We start from the raw sequence: 15,433 nt of genomic DNA, 5'->3' as shown, positions 1-15,433 counted from the left end.
CTAGGTCGGCCGTTTATGGGAGTCAAATATTTGACTCCCATAAATGGCCGACCGTGTTAGTTCGCACAGTAGAATGAAAACCATGCAACTTCGAGCCAAATTTGTGCGGATCATTATATTCTACTTTGAAAACATCTTTCCAACCATATGCATTTTATAAAAAACGGCCACAAACGCTTTTTTATAGACCAACTCGTCCTATCCAATGCGACGTGTTCCTTTAATTATGATGCAAACCGTATCATGGCGTTGTGCCTATCTTTCGTGGTCAGCAACAAACATATCAATTTATTTATTTTGACTGTTCTACAATGAGAGCGGCTTCAAATAGGAGAGCACTTCGCAATACCAGCATAATTGCAGTGTTATCGTTTAAATGTCTGGTACCGATGCAAACCGTCAATAAATAAAATTTAAAATATTAAAACAAATAATAACTGGTTTCGATATTACGGTAATACATGTATTGCAGACGGTAATCAAATGAATGGGCTTCACGTGCACTTAAATATAACTGGACTATTAAATATAAATATAATTATTTAAAAAACAAAAATGAATAGGGTAGTTTATCTTTATGTTTAAAGCCATTGGACCCTTTCGGTACAGAAAAAAGAAAAAAGTTCACAGATTTACAAATAATTTACAGGGTTTACAGAAGGTAATGGTGAAAGACTTCTCTCGAAATATTAGTCCATGAAATGCTTTACTTTTTGAGAAAACGGTAAAACAATATAAATTCTCGTTAACGAGAATTACGGATTACACATGTCATGACACGGCGAAACGCGCGAAAACAGGAGTGGGTTTTCCCGTTATTTTCTCCCGACTCCGATGTCTGATTGAGCCTAAATTTCGACAGGATTGTTATTTTATATATAAGTTGTGATACACGAAGTGTGGGACTTGGACAATACTGTTTACCGAAAGTGTATAATGGCTTTAAAGGCAATGGACACTATTTGGTAATTGTCAAAGCCTAGTCTTCACAGTTGGTGTGTCTCAACATATGCATAAAATAACAAACCTGTGAAAATTTGAGCTCAATCGGTCATCGAACTTGCAGGATAAGAATGAAAGAAAAAATACCACTGTCACACGAAGTTGTGTGCGTTTAGAAATCAAATTCGTGGAAAATTACTTCTTTCTCGAGAACTATGTCACTTCAGAGGGAGCCGTTTCTCACAATGTTTTATACCATCAACCTCTCCCCCTTACTCGTCACAAAGAAAGGTTTTACGCTAATAATTATTTTGAGTAATTACCAATAGTGTCCACTGGCTGCGTATCGTATGCCTTCGTTAAATGTCAAATACGTGTATTCTCACTTGGTGTATGCCATGCCATGCATAAACTATAAATACTCATTAAAACATTGTAGAATAGTGAACGAAAAATCCATTGGTTGCACAAATTTGTGTGTATGCTTTCAGAGGTCTAGTATGAATGTTTCAGGCTCCGCGTATTTTAATATGTGAGTTAGAAATGACCTCTTTCTAAAAAAACTACGTTACCTCAGAGGGAGCTGTTTCTCACAATGTTATAAACTGATTGCTGGAATTGAACACAAGAAATAACTAGAGTGTGATTCTAACCAACGACCTCCGGATAAACGTCGGCGCTCTACCAACTGAGCTATCTGTCCCTATGGTGGTGCTAACCCTACTTTGTTAATATCTTTGTTCGGGGTGCCAGTCGGAAGCCATGCAACCGTTAATGATCAACATCTCTCAAAGTTATTTTGCAAACAAATATTTTTGTGAAATTACTATAATAGTGTCCAGTGCCTCACAAACCTCACATCTAATTCGAAACTGTATGCGAGCCTTCATTGCCTATGTGTACAGTGCATAAATAACCGAGTGTGCTTGATCGACATCGATACATGGCGTGTATATTTCATGATGATACAGTCTCAAGAGATGAGCAGCTAGACGTCATGCACTGATTCAAGACATGGGTAATAAGGAGCACACTCTTACTGTGCTAAGTTGAAGTTGACAGCTAATTTTCTCGTCTTGTGGGCTTCATGGGCTGACTTAAGTTACGACTTTCATCAAGATTTGTGCCTCAGAGAATTAATAGTGCTTTTGTGTGATGTTAGTTGATGTGAATTATTTGTACAAACTTCATCATCGTAGTTATATTTATATCCATGTATTGCTAATAGTTTGGTTGAAACACTTTTAACATTTTCCAATTGTTTGTAAAACAAAACAACACTAAAAGAACAGCAAAAACAATGAAAACAACATCAACAATGACAACAACGACGACCACGACGGCGGCAATGGAAACGGCGACAGTGACGGCGACATTGACAGCGACAGCAACAGCAACAACAACAATAACAGCCACAAGACACAGACTAAACGATCCGAAAGCATTGATGTTAAGCAGAAACACGATGTCTATTAGACTGCCAAAAACAACCTTGAAATATTAAATCATAGTATGTTTCCAGTGTGTTATGTTGCCTGGCAAATATCTATTTCATATACAGAGTAGATAACCCAAAGTAGTGGGACTAACCCCCTGGGCCTCGTTTATAATACATGAAACTTGACATGTGTTTTAGTCATTATGGTGCACCATAATAAAAGTATATAGCTTAGATAAACACGATTCACCGTAAGCAACATACAAATCTTACGTTAAAAATTCCTAGTAAAACAACAACTTAATGTCCAGCCACACTAATGAACACCATGGCATTTATATTCTAAACAAATTAAGAAAGCAACACAAACGAAAAAAAATAAATAATAATAAAAAAAAAACATTTAGCATGAGCTTCGTGAAAAAAAAATAATAACACATAACATTTCGTCGAAATAGGCAAAAACCTGTACGAAATGGGTCAATGCAAAGACACGACTTTTAGCTGCTCTTGTTTATAATAGTGTGTGTGTCAAAGGTCATAGTTTGATGCAACGGATCATTCATGAATGAACCATCACGATTACAAATCCCTTGATATGCAGATGGTATGTTGAGACTACCCTAGCCTAAAATAGACTAGGAGATCCCATGGGGTAAAAGGTGTGTTTGCTCTAATTGAGTTGAATTGAACCCTGGTCAAGCAAAGCATGTGTTATTTGGGGTTATGAGGGCATGCATTGATTGGCCTCATTCTAACGAGGGGAGAAGAGAGGGCAGAGTACGATGAATGTTGGAAGAAAAACAAACCGCACAAACCATAGGCCAATGTTACATCCGGACTTCACACGTAGGGATGCGCACATGTTGTGCATACAGTAAGTAAATAACCGCATTCAGCATATTATTGTATTATAAAGTAAAAATGACAACAATAATATATTTATGAGGATCTATTCAATTATAAAATTACTGATGCAAAAATTTTCTTTATAGGGGTAAGTCTTCGAAGGTGCGAGTGACACCAGTTATTTTGCGTTTTGCACTTAATTCATATATTATTTATTAAGGGAAACCAAGGGTATCGACTCGTTCTTAAACTGCCGTTTAAAACCGGCAGGGTTGTGGCCGTGCGATAAAGGCCCTCGCCTTCGGATCAGGCCTGTGTCGAACGGCCACGACCCTGCCGGTTTTAAACGGCAGTTTAAGAACGAGTCATTACTCTTTTATTTCCAGTCATTTTTGTTTTAAATATATATATTTTTAAAGGCATAATAAAGTAAGAAATTATGTAAAACTTAACCGTTTTTCGACAGCCTTTCATTGAGCTCTGTTCGTGTTTCGCATTGTTTTGTATGACTGAGAGAGTGTTTGGATATGCATTGACAGGTATCTCTGAATAATGAAAGCAAATTGTTGTTGAAAAAAAAATACTATTAATAAAGAATGTACGCCATATCATTGTTAAAGATACTCGAGGACGATTGTCTCGTTAAAACGTATTGGACGTGTTTTCATTTGTTGATGATTTCCTGAGCACCATATAAAACAGAAACCCTCATTACAACCGGGTGTTAAATTATATTTATACTAACCTTGTCTTTTTTTTCGTGGGCTGCCTACCGTACAATTTAATTGCCCGTTGTGATTGTTTTTCTTATGTCTCAGCAAATGTCAGAAAGAAACGGTCACGAAAAAAATATATTTGTTTTTCTGGTAACTTGGTAATCATTAGAAATTCGTTCACCTGTGAAGTTGACATTTGTCTGCTTTAAATAAATATCACAGTGTTTTCTTAGTCAAACAATGTTGTTATTTAATGTTAATCTGTATAAAATAATATTTACTTCCATCGACATTAACGAGGAAATATTCCAACATGGGATGAGAGAACAATAAAAGTTGTCCTCATTGTGATCTGAACCCGAGACTCCTGAAACTCCGGGCAGATGCCACACTAAGCTCCGAGCCACACATCTCACTCGGGTTTTCCTGAAGAACCACATTTTTCTTTCGATGTCACATGGATGTGCAGCTGTTGTGGGCAAAGTAACAATAGTGTGTTGGTAATGATTTTAACAAACTTCTTAACCAAAACCCGCTTTCTGCAGATTGCCTCGAGGTTTTACCGAACTTCACCTACACAATTGTATATCGCACCGACGATGTCACGCAAGCTTGATATTGCGTGTACAAATATCCAAACCATGGATGGGTGATGAGTGATGCCTCGTCAAGTCAGTCAAGTATAACATTGGATAGCTAAAGTATCATCGTTTACTTTTGTATCAGTGTATAATAACTGTATATACAATATGTATGTGACCTTTACCATGCTATCGTTGTTGGTAGCTTCGATGTATAAGCAAATACAGCTTCAGCAGTGATCCGTGACAGGGATCTATTTTCAGAACAGTTTCAAGTTCAGCGGCTTGGAATGGGAGAAGACAACCGTGACGTCATTAAAGTCATTTCCTTTTGGTCACTTTGACTTTACATGAAAGGCACTAGACACTATTGGTAATTGCTCAAAACAATTATCAGCATACAAAAATCGTTAGCGATCAATGGAGAGATGTTGATAGTATAAAACATTGTGAGAAACGGCTCCCTCTGAAGTATTGTCGTTTTTTTGAGAAAGAAGATATTTCTCATAAAAACATTTGAATTGATTGCCAGACCTAATTATTTGATTTCGAGGTCTCGAAATCAAGCATCTGAAAGCACACAACTTTGTGTGACAAGGGTGTTTTTTCTTCCATTATTATTCGACGACCAGTTCAGTTCAAATTTGCACATTTTGTTTTTGTTGTGTGCATATTATTGATATACACAAAGTAAGAAAACAGTCTATGGAAATAACCAAAGGTGTCCAGTGTCTTTACGTGCCTTACACATTGTGTTGGGACTAGAATATACAGTAAGAATTGAGAGTAGCTTATTTTGTCAACACATCGAAACAGGCAGCCGTCTCAATTACTGTAACGCCTCTGGCATGGTGCCGCTAAATCGGTGTATGGTTCGGCGTGCGACGATGCACGCATTACGATTCCTGGATGGGTTGGATACCAGACTATTTCCCTCTTTGGACCCCGGTTTGTTAAAGGTCAATGCCGCGTAAGAAAGTGATACTCTAGAGGTGTCTATTCTAGGCTTCACACTTTAAAGGAATAATGTATTCTTTCTAAGACACGGGAAATGAAAGCTCCATTGCCGGTTACCAAAAAGTTCTTGTTCTACACGGTTTTCGTAATGCAGTACCAAACCTTCAAGAGTAACTCCTGGTTGCGACAATTGTGTCCCTAAAACAAACAAAAATGAGGCATGGGACACTTTTGGTAATTATCAGAGCCCATATTCTCACTCGGTGTTTGCTGCCCAACAATGCATAAAATGACAAACATGTGCACATTCGGACCTACTTGGTCTTTGAAGTTGCGAGGGAATACAGACAGAAAAACAACACCATTGTTGTACAAAGATGTGGGTTTTTACTATTGAGTAGAACGATTTATCTGTCTTAGAAACCAATTAAAACTATCAACAGCTCAACATTGCTTGTTACCAATTGGTAAGTGTTTGTGGGATGGCAGTATCTTTAACCTCTATTGTGATGAGATGTTGTGTGCATTGCATGTTACATGATCCAGTACTATCTTAAAGGCAGTGGACACTATGGGTAATTACTATAAATATTTGTGAGTATAAAACCTTACTTGGTAATGAGTAATGGGGAGAGGCAAAAACTTTGTGAGAAACTGCTTCCTCTGAAGTGGAGTAGATTTTAGATTTTCCACGAACTTGATTTCGAGACCTCAGATTTATAATTTGAAGTCTCGAAATCAAGCGTCTGAACGCACACAACTAAGTGTGGCAATAGTGTTTTTTCTCTCATTATTATCTCGCAACATCGATGCCCGATTGAGCTCAAACTTTTACAGGTTTGTTATTTTACGCATATGTTGAGATACAGCAAGTTAGAAGACTGGTCTTTGACAATTACCATTAGTGTCCGGTGGATTTAAAGAGAAGGGATTGTCCACTGTGGCAGTGACTGACTGCTGCAGCAACTTCTAATTAAACCAAACCTTCTCTACTGCGATGCAGTAATTCTGTTCGGAGTACTGTAACCAACATTTCCAAGAAAAGCTTGTTTTGTTTACTTATAGTTTCATCTCTTGTACGATGATGTACTTCATCTTAAGGGCACGGTGACCTATGCAGCTTCCACATCGTATACAACACATGCACCAGTGCTGTGGTATGACGATGGAATCATGCCCTAGCATTTGCGTAACTCCGTCAGTCGCGTAAATCATTGACAATTAAAAATTGACAACCTCGTATAGCTGGCGTGTCTATAAATATATTGAGCAGTCCTTTTGAACAGCATTCCCCCATTGGATGAGGATGGTTTTAAAGGCGTCGTGTCTTTAGTCCTCATACAACAATCTAGTTATTAGTTATCATAATAATTTTAAAGCTGTTATTAATAACAACAATAAAGGCACTATGCATTATTGGTGAGTACTCAAAATAGTTGCTATTGATATTAAACAAGATTGTGAGAAACGGCTCCGTCTAGAGGAACGTAGTTTTCGAAAAGTATTTTTTTCCACTTTGGTGTTTGAAGTTTATTTCGAGAACTCAGAATGTTATTTTAAAGTCCAGCAATCAAGCATCTGAAAGCATACAACTTCGTGTGACGAGGGTATTTTTCCCCATTATCTCGCAGCTTTGACGACCAATTGAGTTCAAATTCTCACATGTTTGTTATTTTGTGCATACATGTTGATGTACACCAATTATTAATAAGACTGGTCTTTGGCAACTACCAAAGATGTCCAGTGCCTTTAATACAGACTGTTGTACAAACTGTTGTTTTGATTCTGCCATGCTGACCAGAATGAGCAAATTAGTTTGGGAGTGGCGACTGAAGTCCCAACAAACTCTTATTGTCTATTATAACCAACTCGTCACTTCAAGGTACTCCCGAGTTTTCTTGATCCACGGGGTCGATGATTCGATCAGAATGAAAGCTACAAGTCCGTGTACGGGGGTAAAGGCCAGGCTAGGGTATTGAGGTAACTACCAGGCTATGAGACATCGAGTCAATCACTCCAATTACCCTTTGTTTTAAGATCAATATCTCTTGATATCGACACTTCGACAAGGTGATCAATAAACGCTTTGGATCACTTGTCACTCGAAGTGGGTTTCAGATGCTTGATTTCAGGACCTCAAAGTCTAATTCTGAGATCACAAAATCAAACTCAACTGTTTCAGTGAAAATGTACTCCTTTCGCGAGACTATACGTTACTTCAGGAGCTGTTTCTTACAATGTGTTATCACCAGCTCTCCATTGCTTGTTACCAAGTAAGTATATATGCTTTACAATTATTTTGAGTAATTACCAACAATGCCCGGTGCTTTTCACTATGTTTCCTGCAATACTCATATTTTATTTTACGATACTTTAAATTGAATTCGAGAGACGCACACATTGTATCTTAGGCACATGTCGTCTCCCGAGTAGGGCGCCCTCGCTAGAGGTCAAATGAATATTGCCCATTGGTCCATTGCCGCTATAGTGGCTGCACTTTTTAAATGTTTTATTTAAACTATAAGATGGCAGCGTGATGACGTCATTGCATTATAAGGCAAACGGTTAACGTGTTATCGAAGAGTCTGACATGTGTAATTTATCGCTTTTTGCAAAAACAAGAAAGTAATGGTATTTAATATTACGCTATACACATGTTGTTAAAAATTAGTTTTTACCAACACTACGTTAGTGCTATTTTAACACAAATATTATCTTAATGTTGATTTCTCATTTGGTTTTAAGGGAGGTGTTTATTGTATTCAAGTGACCACACCTGGGTAGTGTTTTAAAACTTCCGTTTGTCATGTGTAGGAGGAAGCTACATTGAACTTGTTTGATTTATTAGTCGTCATTATTTTTTAAGTTGTACCGACAAGATAAAGCTGAGAGCCACTACCGAATACCGATAGTGTTGAACAAACATGTTTTTCTATCATTATTTATTGTTGAAGACGGTGTTATAACATGTCCCGAGACACCGCGGCAGGTCTCCTTTAAAACCCAAGTCTCTAGTGCATGAATTGCCCTGATGTCTCGGTCGGCATTATAGAGATCACTGGCGATGAGCCTTAGCTATGTATGATGACGCATCGGTGCAGTGGTGGCACAACGTTAACTCGTTAGCAGCATTATCTCGCAAGAAAAATAATAAACATAATGTGATTTTAAATAAATATAAAACTAAATCTAACCAACATGGACAATGCTTGTGCAATAATATGTTTAACGCTATCTTTAGTCTTTCCCGGAATATGAAGTGGACAGGTTTGACTATAACATGAGTAACTAACGTAATACGAGTTTAATCATTTTACATTGAATACATGCAGACAACTGGAAGATAATGTGTCTACTTGCACAAGGCAAATTAGTTTACAAAATGAATCAAGGTCAACTTCATTGCAAGTAGGCTGTTATTTTTAACACACAAGCTTCACTTGTAGCAGATACACATTATTACCCATCTGTACTGTGTTCATTGGGAGAATGCCTACATTAGGCCTATGTGCCTCTGTCTAGTACAGACATTTTTTCTTTTTCAAAACCAGCCGTCGATTTCACAAAACTCTTCCTAACTTGAGACTAATCTTAGGACTTAGGACGAGTCCCAACCCTGCACTGTAGCATGCAGACCTTAAGATTAATCCTAAGTTAAGACGGGTTACTCGTCCTAACTACAACTCTTTGTGAAATCGACGGCAGATCGCGCTGAGATATATTTGAAGGGCTGAGGCATAATTGTGCATTATTTTTAAACTTTGATGCTGGGTACGTTTCAAACGAATAATGGTATTGAGAAGTCTACGAGTACGTATAGCGTGCATGGTAGCATTGTGACGTACTAAACTGATGCTCTTAAAGGAACACGTTGCCTTGGATCGGACGAGTTGGTCAAAACAAAAGCCCTGTAACCGTTTTTTATATAATGCATATGGTTGGAAAGATGTTTTAAAAGTAGCATACAATGATCCACACAAGTTTGCCTCGAAATTGCGTGGTTTTCCTTCTACTGTGCGAACTAACATGGTCGGCCATTTATGGGAGTCAAAATTTTGACTCCCATAAAAGGCCGACGTGTTAGTCGACGAGGTAAAAGGAAAACCACGCAATTTCGAGGCATGTTTGTGTGGATCATTGTATTCTACTTTTACAACATCTTTCTACCCATATGCATTTTATAAAAAACGGTTACAAACGTTTTTCAAAGACCAACTCGACCGATCCAAGGCAACGTGTTCCTTTAACTTGATTCACGGTGTTTACCAACTAGATATTTAAACACAACGAAATTAAAAGCTGATGTAAAGTTAGGGGATAGAGACTATTGTTGGGTTTAATACCCGTCTTACAGCGATGTTGATAAGCACCGTATACTCTCTTTAACTTTCCAGACCAAAGATGTTTTTGCCTAAAATGGCAAACGTCGTGGGCTCGAGATTTGTTTGTACGGAACTCTGGAAGGTACCGAGTGTGCTCATATAATGGTGTATGGTTTTTATGGAAAACAGCTGAAACGCACACCTAGCGTTACTATTTTGTTTACATTGTCTTAAAGGAATGTCAGTACACATCAATGTTTTGCAAGAACACCTCCATAACCTTTATGTTCAATTAACGAATAAGAGCTTCCCAATTTAAAATAAGAGTTTGTGACGTCAACACTATTGCACCATATCTTGATTCAACTATGTTTTGGGCTCAGTGTGCATTATGTCCACTGCTCAACTTGACCTTTTAGCATGTTTTCATAGGTGTCAGCATTGCATGCATGGACAAATGTCACAATGTTTAGGTAACGAACAATGTAATGATATAATGCACGAGAAACTATCAGATGTTATATAAAACATGTACAACCAAAAAGTCCGATCGAAAAGAGTAAAACATAATGTTTTTCAAGCGCCAGTGGACTCATGTTAAAGACAGTGGACACTATTGGTACTTACTCAAAACAATTGTAAGCATACAAACTTACCTGGTAACAAAAATAACAAGCATTGGAGAGCTGTTGATAGTATAACACATTGTGAGAAACGGCTCCCTCTGAATTATATTATAACGTAGTTTTCGAGAACGACGTATTAATTTTCCACGAGTTGATTTCGAGACCTCGAGGGCCCGAAATCAGGCATCTGAAAGCACACAACTTCGTGTGACGAGGGTGTTTTTTCTTCCGTTACTATCTCGCAGCTTTGACGACCAATTGAGCTAAAATATTTACAGGTTTGTTATTTTGTGCATAAAGTTGAGATACACCAAGTGAGCAGACTGGTCTTTGAAAAATTACCAACAGTGTACAGTGTCTTTAAATGACCGCAATTGCAAGTAGTATGTGGACCATCTAAAGTCTGCGCCCATCAACATGTATAACCTGTTTACGGTCAATTAAGTTTGCTAAGCTATACTAACCTTGATGTACATATCAAATTATTATGTATTCAACTGTTTTGAGTTTAATAGTTATTATTTTATAATTCGAATTTCTACTTCCCAACAATTAGTTCCTGTTTTTGTTTGTTGTTTCTATCGACCACTTTGCATACAAATTTTGAATACCCATAGTTTAAATCCGTAGATTTTTTTTTTTTTTTTTTGTATTGTATACCCGGCCGGTTAAACTGTCTTCACTTTTCTGAACCTCCGCACATCAACCGAGATAAGTGTCAATCAGTAACCAAAGCTCATCAGTGAATTGAAGTACAAATTTATTTGTCCGTAATCCGAACAGTTATTTAAATGGGAGAAATCAAATAATATAAAATTAGAGCCAGGTAGAGAGCTAATCATCTTTGCATAATATAAACCATTGTTTGAGCTATGGTGCAGGACACAAAACTGTATGGCACTATTTGTTTTGGGTACATTTTCTGTAGACACCCAAACCAAACAGTGCATGCACTCCTATAGTATCCACCATACCTCAAAAAGGCTATTGAGAAGGGGAAAAAAATGCAAACTAGCAATTAATTGGAGTTATTTATTGTGTTTCTTTTTAATAGTAAGGTTTTGTGTGGTCAATAGCAGCACTACCAATGAAGCTACGCAGACTTTCACTTGTCATCGCTTTTACAGTCATTATATTACACATGTATTGTGAGTAACCAGGCCAGCTGTACATGAGTGTGGAATCTACGATCATAACGCACACGGCTGAGGAAAGTTACACTTGAGTTGCGTTTAACATAACAACATAGACATACGTACCTTCAATTTTACAGTTTTCCCGTGTTTTCCTGATGCAATATCAACCTATCCGTGTGTGGAGGTTTGCTTTATATTATCCAAGTTAAATTTCCATGGTGGTGGCAAGATCGTGTAGGATAGTTCTTTGCTCTTTGCGTCAGCGACAGCCGCTTGACAAGCTCTCCACACGGGGATGTGACAGTGGAATCCAACCGAACTACACGGTAGATGCTACTCGTACTGACAACACGACGACCGTGGCGCGATGACAACGTGGGATAATTGAAAACTGTGTAGATCTAACTGATAGCGTGGCGAAACGCGTACTGAGGCGATGTGAATATTGTACGGGTGTTTTCTAGCGACTGTCAGTCTCTCCGTACAGCCCCGTGTACGTGCTTCATGCAGCACACTGCTGACTGTGTAACGAGGCGAAGGTTGGGGGGGGGGGGGGGGGGGGGGGTGCAGTGCATGTTTTGTTTTTGCATACGGAGTCAATATTCACGATCTCGCACGGCAGTCTATTTTTTTTTGTCGAGGGGAAGAAATTGTTTCTAAGAATTCTCCCGTCAATTTTCGTTTCGGATTTTTGAAGGGACATGTAATAAACAGCATCCGATAAACACAACTTGTGTGTTTGCCTCGCTCGTTTTTTTTCTTCTCAAACCTAAGATAGTATCCCATCCCTTTTTTTTCCGTCACAATGCTGGGTGTCAGTTCAATCAATTTCACGACAGGTATAGTACTTATACATTCAAACACCACTCTGTGTATGCTGTATAATTATGGAAACGGTAATGCCATGATGCGCAGGTCGTTAAAAAATAAAAAAAAAATAAAAACAAAAACAAAAACAAACATGATGTTGCTTCTCAACAGAGGGCGCTTTTAAAGCGACTATCGTTTTCTTCTTTATTTGTTAATGTTTTTATATTAATTACGAAAAAGCAAGCAAGAAAACAACTAATGTTATCCTAACTCTAGATCTACAGGCAGATCTCTCTCCGTATCTCTTATGGTGATCAACCTCTAGTCACTGTAATGGAATGCAGCGTGACGTCATATCAGTCAACAGCGCGTGGCGGGAGATCTCTGTAACGGGTCGTAGCACGTGCACTTTGGGCATGGGGGCGGTGTCGCGTGTCTGAAGGCTATTATTAGCATTCGGATTTACACGTTGACATACTTTGGGTCGTGACATCACAGCCGTTTAATATTGCTACTACTGAGGCGAACAGTATGAATATAATACATACATGTGTTTTCTGTTTCTGTTTCTAACCTCTAACCTCATGTCATGATTTTGATAAAACAATAAAAAAAACATTGTTGCTACAACACTGTGGTTTCTCTTTTGTGATGTTGCATTATGTATATTTTGATGTACAGTAGTAAATCAAACAGAATTGTGTTCGCATACTGCTACTACTAGTGCTACAGACTGTTTGTTTCAGGTGATGGTGCTGATTCTGGACAAGCTAGTGGTACTGCTGTTTTGAGGTTTGGGCTGTCGATTGGTGATTTTTTGGTTGTGTTTTGTTTTGTTGCATGGGGTCGTGTTGCTGCTAGTGTCAGCGCTTTGCACTCAACGTGGCTCCTTTTTTGAATACTGCTGTTGTCGAAGCTTCTCGACAAGTGCTGGCGATGGAAGTGGTGGTGATGGTGTAGGTAATGCTCTGCTGCGCGCGCTGTTTTGACTGCAGCAGCCTAAAACCCAATGGATTATTGTTTTTAAAGCACTGTACTTTTTATATGTTTCAGTTATGTAAACATCCGGGTCTTTTTTAACAGATACTTCTAAGTATTTATGGGTACTCGAATCTGAAACCGGTCTTGATTGTATGTGGTTCCGGGTCCCATTTTACAGAGATCTGGATCAGTGTTATCAGAAAGTTGTGTCCACATGCCTCAACAATTTCAAACTAACGCAAAATCGGAGCTAAATCCAATTTAAAAACCAGTTTCCGTGTGAGCTTGATTCAGTTCCTTTAGGAGCCCGGATCACTTTTGACGAGGATGATTAATATTTTCCATATGCATATTTCATTTTTAATTATGATTGCTGTTTACAGAGTCTAAAAACCAAAACAACAGCTGGTTGCATTTAACATGAATAGAAACAACAACAATACTGCTGTCCTGTTGTTTGATTAATGAAAATGTAAGTCTCTATAAAAAACAAAAACAAATAAGAACCATTTTACAACGTACGATGCAAATATTTGTTTGCGAGAAGACATGCAGTGCCATAATTCACATGACCGTCGTATTCTCCATGGGTTGTCTATTCAGTTTGTCCTTCTCCAAAACCATCAATGATGAGGATGCCTTATAATAATACATGCATTGTGATTGTATGTAATGAAAAATAATTTCATTTTAGATGCACGACACACACAGCTCAGGCATTCTCTAAAATTCACCATTGCTTGCATTTTTTTGTCTCTTTTGTCCCTCTGAATTTTGCGGTTTCAAAATGTCGATATTAAACAACAAAAACGTCCCTCTAGTGTTGTGATGATCAAACAAAAAATGCCCTTGATAAATTTTCAAAACTTGTTTGTTTGTTTTATAGTATACATAATAAAATTCAACTGTTTGGCAACTTTCATATTTATGGTACTTTTTAAAGAACAGTCGAGGCCACAGTCCCCCGCCCCTCTTCTCGGTGACAGTAAGTCTCCCTAATACCGATAAGTATCTCTCAAAATTGCACGGTTTTCTTTTCACGTCGCGAACTATCACGGTCGGCCATTTTTGGGAGTCAAAATTTTGACTCCCATAAATGGCCGACCGTGTTATTGGGCGAGGTAACAAGAAAACCACGCAATTTCGAGGCATATTTGTGTAGAACATTATATTCTACTTTGATCTTTCTAACCATATGCAACGTATATCTTTAATTAACAAAAGGTAACGCGATTTGTTGTAACGTGTTGGTAACTGGCCAAAAAAATTTCAACTAAAACCGAGAATAGTTTCTAAAAAAAGGTTCGAGTAAATTCAACCAAACGCTTACCTGATGGTAAGTGATAACTACAGATTGCAGTGTTTCTCACATTGAGGAGGCAGTTTCATCCCTGTACCGACTTACTATGTACGTGTACGGGTGGCAATTTTGTTTCTTCACAACGAAATCGCAACTTTCGTCGTGCTTTTCAGTGAGGGATTTGTTTCTTCTAAAAAATGAAAAAAGGTAATCCTAATTTTTTTAATCAGGATTTTTTTGAGGTTGGCAATTCTAAACAGCATTAAGAAATGCGTCCGGCTGTGCTATCTTATTTGAACCTCTGAACTTGTCCTAGCCGCCACGGGGTCGTGTTTTCGCAGGCGAGAAACAAGTGTCTAATCCACTCGCGTCAAGTGATGTACGCCTTGCTAATCACTCGTTGTCCTCTCGCCCTGGTCAGTCTAGTCAGAGAGTCTATGTCTATCTCATCCATCCCGACAGCGTGGCTCAAGCCTTTTCTCCATCTCTCCCGAGGCTGATTAAAGAGTATTCTCCCATGTCGTGATTCAAGGATGGGATGAAGATGCACGTGTTATCATTACCATGATTTCAGTTGAGTTTTTTTTTTTTTTTGAAAACAACAATTATAATTTTGTTGGTGTAATAGGGAGTTCTGAAATATTGCAAAAATTAATAAACTCTCACGAGTACTGATGGGTCGGTTTGTGCTTTTGTCGACATTTCTTTCATCATGTTGGGAATATATAGGTTTTCTCGGTCAATTTCGGCAAATGAGCAGCCAATTTAACCAGCA

General features: G+C 38.2%; 1 long non-coding RNA gene across 1 annotated transcript in view; it reads right to left on the bottom strand.

Annotated features, from left to right (window-relative positions):
- The window catches only part of LOC139947028 (uncharacterized), a 60,718-nt gene extending 48,757 nt beyond the window's left edge, over positions 1-11,961 (bottom strand). Inside the window, exon 1 of the long non-coding RNA XR_011787306.1 lies at positions 11,691-11,961. This is a non-coding gene — a long non-coding RNA (uncharacterized lncRNA). The remainder of the gene's footprint in view (positions 1-11,690) is intronic.
- Between the last annotated feature and the right edge of the window lie 3,472 nt (positions 11,962-15,433).

This window comes from Asterias amurensis, chromosome 14, assembly GCF_032118995.1.
Source record: "Asterias amurensis chromosome 14, ASM3211899v1".
NCBI lineage: Eukaryota > Metazoa > Echinodermata > Asteroidea > Forcipulatida > Asteriidae > Asterias > Asterias amurensis.
The sequence above is the reverse complement of the archived record's forward strand: the minus strand, read 5'-3'. Positions and strand labels throughout refer to the sequence as shown.